Source organism: Trichosurus vulpecula, chromosome 9, assembly GCF_011100635.1.
Source record: "Trichosurus vulpecula isolate mTriVul1 chromosome 9, mTriVul1.pri, whole genome shotgun sequence".
NCBI classification, from domain to species: domain Eukaryota; kingdom Metazoa; phylum Chordata; class Mammalia; order Diprotodontia; family Phalangeridae; genus Trichosurus; species Trichosurus vulpecula.
In genome coordinates this window covers 35519607-35526119 of record NC_050581.1, presented here as the reverse complement: position 1 = coordinate 35526119, position 6513 = coordinate 35519607, and the positions used below count along the sequence as shown (strand labels likewise).

The following is a 6513-nucleotide window of genomic DNA, read 5'->3' as shown; positions in this document are numbered from 1 at the left end:
GGTATCTGTAATTTAGTAACTTCGGGGGCATAGTTCTAAACTGCTTTTAAGAATGGCCAGACCTGGCAGCTAGGTGGCGCAGTGGGTAGAGCACCAGCCCTGGAGTCAGGAGGACCTGAGATCAAATGTGGCCTCAGACACTCGATACACTTACTAGTTGTGTGACCTTGGGAAAGTCACTTAACCCCAGTTGCCCTGCCAAAAAAGCAAACAAAAAAAAGACTGGCCAGACTAATGATGTATTAATGTACCTCTTTTTCCTTAGCCCCTCCAGACATCTGAAATTTTCCTTTTTTGTCTGTTTCATCTGTCTGATCAGTGTGAGGTAGAACCTCAGAGTTGCTTTAATTTGTATTTCTTTAATTATTAGTGATTTGGAGCTTTTTTTTCATATAGTTGTTAAAAGTTAGATTTTTTTCATTTGAAAAGTGCCTGTTCATACCCTTTGACAATTTCTCAATTGGCAAATGTTTTTATTTTTATAAGTTTGAGTTCATTTTTTACACATCTAGATTATGAGACTCTGATTTGCCTATGACATTGCCTTTTATATCTAAGTCCTGTATCCATTTGGAATTTATCTTGCAAAGTACAGCTCAGTGTTCATTTTCTTCCAGACCAATGTTCAGTTTTCTCATAAATTGTTGTTGAATAGGGAGTCCTTGCCTTAGTACTGGCAGTACTTTTTCCTCAGAGATTATCTTTTATTTACACGGTGAATATCAACAAGTTGTACATTTTCTTCCTCCTTAGAATATGAGGAGCTTGAGGGCAGGAACTCTGGTTTTTTTGTTTTGTTTTGTTTTTGTTTTTTTGTATGCCCAGTGCTTAGTACAGTGTATAATAAGTGCTTGAGAAATGTTTGTTGACTGACTGACTAATTTAACCTCTTGGTGCCTCAGGCAGCTCTCTCAGACTATAAGTAACAGACAGCCATTTGTATTGATGGAGGGAGTTTCCACTTTTGAGAGTTCCCTACATTAATGAAAGCAGAGGTCTAGATTTAAAAAGAGTCTTAATAAAAGTTCTCAAGGTCCTAAATCAATTGGAAAACTGAGAAAGGTAGCCGATCAGATTAGCAGTCTCAGAGGAGCCCATGCTAATTGATTGTTCCAGTGGGGGATTCAGTTGCTGAGAATGCAGAACCAGCTGTTGTAGTCCTCTTGTGGAGTGTGGGTCCCCATCCCCACCTTGGCTCCTCTTCTGTGATAACCATTGCCCATGACTGGGTGGTGGTTGTGGTAACTCATCTGGTGGGTTTATTAATGTCTTGCTGGACACCTGTGCTTTGGATTCTTAAGCCCAAGGCTTTGTTAGTGCTAGCAAATGTAAGAGGCTGACATCACTTGCTTTCTATATTCATTTCCCAAGAAGCTGCAGCATGTGCAGTTGCCACCCCTCAGTAAAACCGTGTTGGCACACTGGCTGAGGGTAACCAATGGACCTCAAACCCATCGGTGAGTTGGGGGATGTCTACCCCAAGCATATTAAGACTTCCCCTGGCAGAATGGGCAGATGAGAGCAACTTGGTCCAACAGCCATGAAGGCAGCTGAAGCAGGCACCATGGAGCACTTAAAGCTTGGTTAGACATCAAAGACGCTAAGGTCATCCACTGCATCCTGAGCCACCACCAGTCATCTTGACTTATTATACACTCGACATACTGAAGTTCAATGACTCTGGAAGAGAGAGTGAGGCTGAAGACGTTGGATAACCCTGCCTCATTTAAATCCAATTCATGAGTGAGTCAAGACATCACCCTGGGATGTCATGATGCCTTTGGTTCTCTTCTAAAATGAAGGATGGATAATCCCTCCACTAGGGTATTTTCTGCAAATTCCATTCAGAATATGTACTATAAAAGAAAATCAGATGACTGCCTCTTTTAGGAGGAACACCATAGGTCCTCGGGAAGAATATTTTCTAATATTCTTGAAATAAACAATAACTATAGGCTTTATGGTTTACACTGCTTTCCTCATAACAATCCTGTGAAGTCAGTAGGGCCAAATCCCCATTTTATAGCTGAGGAGATTGAGGCTCAGAGAGGTTAAAATAGCACTGGGTAAATTCTTAGCCTGTCAGTTATTATTAGTAGAACCGTTTATGTAGCAATTTGATCTTTACAAATAGCAGCATTGATTCTCTATGAGTTTATCTAAGTATCTATGTTTTACACAAGGCCAGGAAGGTAAAAGGACTTAAAGAGCTACTAAGTTTTAGAACTGTGATTTAAACCCAGATCTCCTGACTCCCAACTCTTTCCACTTTACTGATAAATTTTCTACAATTAAGTCTGAGGGATATGAAATGATTTGCCCCAAATCTTTAAGTGGCAAAGCTGGAATTTGGACCTATGTCTTTTGACTCTAAATCCAATGCTGTTTCCATTCCATCATGATGCCTCCAAGAGAATTCCACATTCTTTGGAGATTTTAGCAGGCACAGATAGCATTCAATATTTCCCATCCTCTTTTCCCATACCCCGCATTACTCACCCTACAAAGATGATGTAATTCACTTTATGGGTACTACTACTCATTTGCAGCTGCTCTTCATGATTTTTTTAGCAGCAGATTTTAGATATCAGGAGGGAGGAGCCATGATGATGGCCTATACTAAGTGGAAGTAGCTGGGCTCATCTAACATAGTTGCCCCTGTCACCACCATGCAGCTGTTCCTGCTCTGCAACTTGGATTTCTAGGATCTCTTTAAACTTCTAAATATTCCCATTTTACTATGCCTCCCAGAAATCTTGGCTCCATGCTATAGGGTCATGGAATCTGGCCAGGATCTTAGATTTTATAGCTAGCATAACAATAATAGCTAGCAGGTATTTAGCACATTAAGGTTGGTAAAACTCTTTAGAGGCTATTTCCTATTGTATCTGATTTGTCTACCCCATATAATCTGAGAAAATGGAGACTGAGCAGTCAGAAGAAACCTTTCCCAATACTAAAACCAATGACACATTTGGTGAGTGTCCTGATGAAGATATGGGGGAGGTGCAGGCCTTTCAAAGATCTAAACACTGGCAGTTGAACTATGCATTTTGCTTCAAAACAAGAAGCAGTGATTGGGAAAGGAGGTAAATTAAAGCAATTTCTATAGACTACAATGGGCAGCTAGGCAGCACAGTGGATAGAGAGAGTACTGGAGTCAGGAAGACTTCTCTTCTTGAGTTCAAATCTGGCCTCAGACACTTACTAGCTCTGTGACCCTGGGCAAGTCACCTAATGCTGTTTGCCTCAGTTTCCTCATCTGTAAAATGACCTGGAGAAGGAAATGGCATACCACTCCCATTATCTTCACCAAACAAACCTCAAATGAAGTCACAAGTAGTCAGAAACAACTGAAATAACGCATCAACAACAGCAACAGACGACAATGCCAGCGTTTCTTCAGCCCTGGACAGCAGTGGCTCTGAGCACATGTTGAGTGTCAGTGCAGATACTGAAACAATTGGAGAAATTCAGAAGAAAATCATCCCTACCTTGAAGGAGTTTTATTACTATAAAGGAAGTAACTTTTAACTGTGAGTTAAGACTATTGATTCATCAGAGCTTGGCAGGAAGAATTACTGGGGTCAACGGGGCTAAAATCAAAGAACTTTAAGAGAATACTTGGACAGCTATCAAGCTTTTCCAGGAATGCTGTGTTCATTTCACTGATAGTTACTCCTACTGGTGAAAAGTCTGATAAGGTTATGGAGTGCATAAAGACCATAGTAGATCATATATCTGAGGCTCCCATCAAAGGATATACATAACCCTATGATCCCAATTTTTATGGTGAAACCTGAGTATGGTAGTTTCACAATGATGCTTGATGATCGATGAAGATGCCCTGTAGGATTTCCCATGAGGGGAAGAGGAGGCTTTGATAAAATGTCCCCCTCATCTTGGTGGGCATCATATGCCCCTATCTGGAAGACACTATGATGACATAAGTCTTTCTCAAGAACCCCCACCCCCTCCTCTTGGATGTGGTGTCTGGGCTGATTGCAGAGCTTGAAAACTCCCACCATCATTCTAGAAGAAGAGTTCTTAATGGTTTATGACAAAAGAGGAATGCCTGGTGACTGTTAGGATGGCATGGTTGTTTTGGAATGAGACTGGGGACTCTGCAATAGATATATGGAGTCCTTCTGAATGGCAGATGATTTAGGCACCATAGGATGGGGTTTAAAATTTTTTTTTATTTTTATTTTACAACACTCAGTTCCACAAGTTTTTGAGTTCCAAATTTTCTCCCCCTCTCTCCCCTTCCCGCTCCCCACCCAAGATGGCACGGAATCTAATATATGTTCTACATTTACTTTCACATTAAGCTTATTTACACAATAGTCAAGTTGTAAAGAAGAATTATGACCAATGGAATGAATCATGAAAAAGAAGAAACAAAACCAAAAAAGAAGAGAAAAAAAAGAGAGAGCAAATAGTTTGCCTCAATCTGCATTCAGACACTGTAATTCTTTCTCTGGATGTAGATAGCTCTTTCCATCATGAGTCCTTTGGAGCTGTCTTTGAACTTTGTATTGCTGAGAAAAGTCAAGTCTATCAAAGTTAGTCATCACAGAAGCAATATGTCGGTGGTTGTGTACAATGTTATCCTGGTTCTGTTCCCCTCACTCAGCATCAGATTATGTAGGTCTTTCTAGGTTATTATGAAGTCTGTATGCTCCCCATTTTTTATAGCACAATAGCATTCCACTACATTCACATACCACAACTTGTTTAGCCATTCCCCAATTGATGGGCATCCCCTTGATTTCCAATTCTTTGCTACCACAAAAAGAGCTGCTATAAATATTTTTGTACATATGGGTCCCTTTCCCACTTGCGTCATCTCTTTGGGATACAGTCCTAGAAGTGATATTGCTGGGTCAAAGGGTATGCACATTTTTATAGCCCTTTGAACATAGTTCCAAATTGCTCTCCAGAATGGCTGGATCAATTCACAACTCCACCAACAATGTAATAGTGTCAATTTTCCCACATCCTCTCCAGCATCTATAATTCTCCTGTTTTGTCATTTTAGCCAATCTGACAGGAGAGATGTGACCTAAGAGTTGTTTTGATTTGCATCTCTCTAATCAATAGTGATTTAGAGCATTTTTTCATATGCCTATAGATATCTTTAATTTCTCCCTCTGAAAACTGCCTGTTAATATCCTTTAACCATTTTTCAATTGGGGAATGACTTGTATTCCTATAAATTTGACTCAGTTCCCTGTATATTTTAGAAATGAGGCCTTTGTCAGAGATACTGGTTGTAAAAATTCTTTCTCTATTTTCTGCTTCCTTCCTAATTTTAGTTGCATTGGCTTTGTTTGTATAGAAGCTTATCAATTTGACATAATTAAAATTATCCATTTTGCATTTCATAACACTCTCTATCTCTTGTTTGGTCATAAATTCTTCCATTCTCCATAAATCTAACAGGCAAACTATTCCTTAACTCTCCCAAATTTCTTACAGTATCAGCCTTTATACCTAGATCGTGAACCCATTTTGACTTTATTTTGGTATACGGTGTAAGATATTGGTCTATGCCCAGTTTCTTCCATACTATTTTCCAGTTTTCCCACCAGTTTTTGTGAAATAGTGAAATCTTAACCCAGAAGCTGAACTCTTTGGGTTTATCATAGAGTAGATTCCTGTTGTCATTGACTACTGCATCATGTGAACCTAACCTGTTCCACTGGTCCACCACTCTATTTCTTAGCCAGTACCAAGTACTGCTGCTTTACAATACAGTTTAATGTCTAGGCCACCTTCCCTAGCACATAGGGTGGTTTTAGATATAATCATTCCTATGCAAGAAGCTGTGACTCATACAATGATCTTGGTGGACCTGTTATTACAACACAAGGAATGATTCCCAAAGATGTGACTGAATATTATTAGTAAAGGTCATCAGCAAAATAAACAACTGTGTTATGAATCTAGAGCATCAATCATAATTGATGGGCTTTTGGAAGGATCTGAAGATCAAATTATTACAAAAACACAGGACCAGATACAAAATGCATAATAGTTACCAAAAAATTGTGAAGTAGAATTCTGGGAAGTTTTTCTAAGACTAGTGAAAAACTAAAGGAATTTTGCATTTTTTAAAAATAATCTGCTTCTGTTTAAAAAGCCAACATTCCTCTGCTTCATAGGTGTTCTTCATTTGAGGTGTAGTGAGATCTTTTCTGTTCACTGGATGTAATGTTTTAGTTCTTTACAAATAGGTTGGGGGGAAAGGAATGCAAAACTAACATTGAAATTTTGAAATAGCAGAGAGAGTAAATTTTATTTTTGTTTATTGTTAGTGGTTTACAAAACATTTCCTCTAACTATTGTGTACACTTTGCTTTGTGGCCACTGTAAATTTTTTTGGGGGGGGGGCTCAAGGAAGTAGAACAAGGGAGAAAGAGTATCGATATTTCACATCCCCCTGGCATCCATTCAGAGCAGAACGTAGAATGCAGAATGTAATGGTCTTTTGTAAGAAATGTTTTATGA

General features: G+C 39.2%; 1 pseudogene; it reads left to right on the top strand.

Moving 5' to 3' along the window:
• The first annotated feature begins 2919 nt into the window (after positions 1-2919).
• LOC118831937 lies at positions 2920-6037 on the top strand (annotated as a pseudogene).
• The last annotated feature ends 476 nt before the right edge of the window (positions 6038-6513 follow it).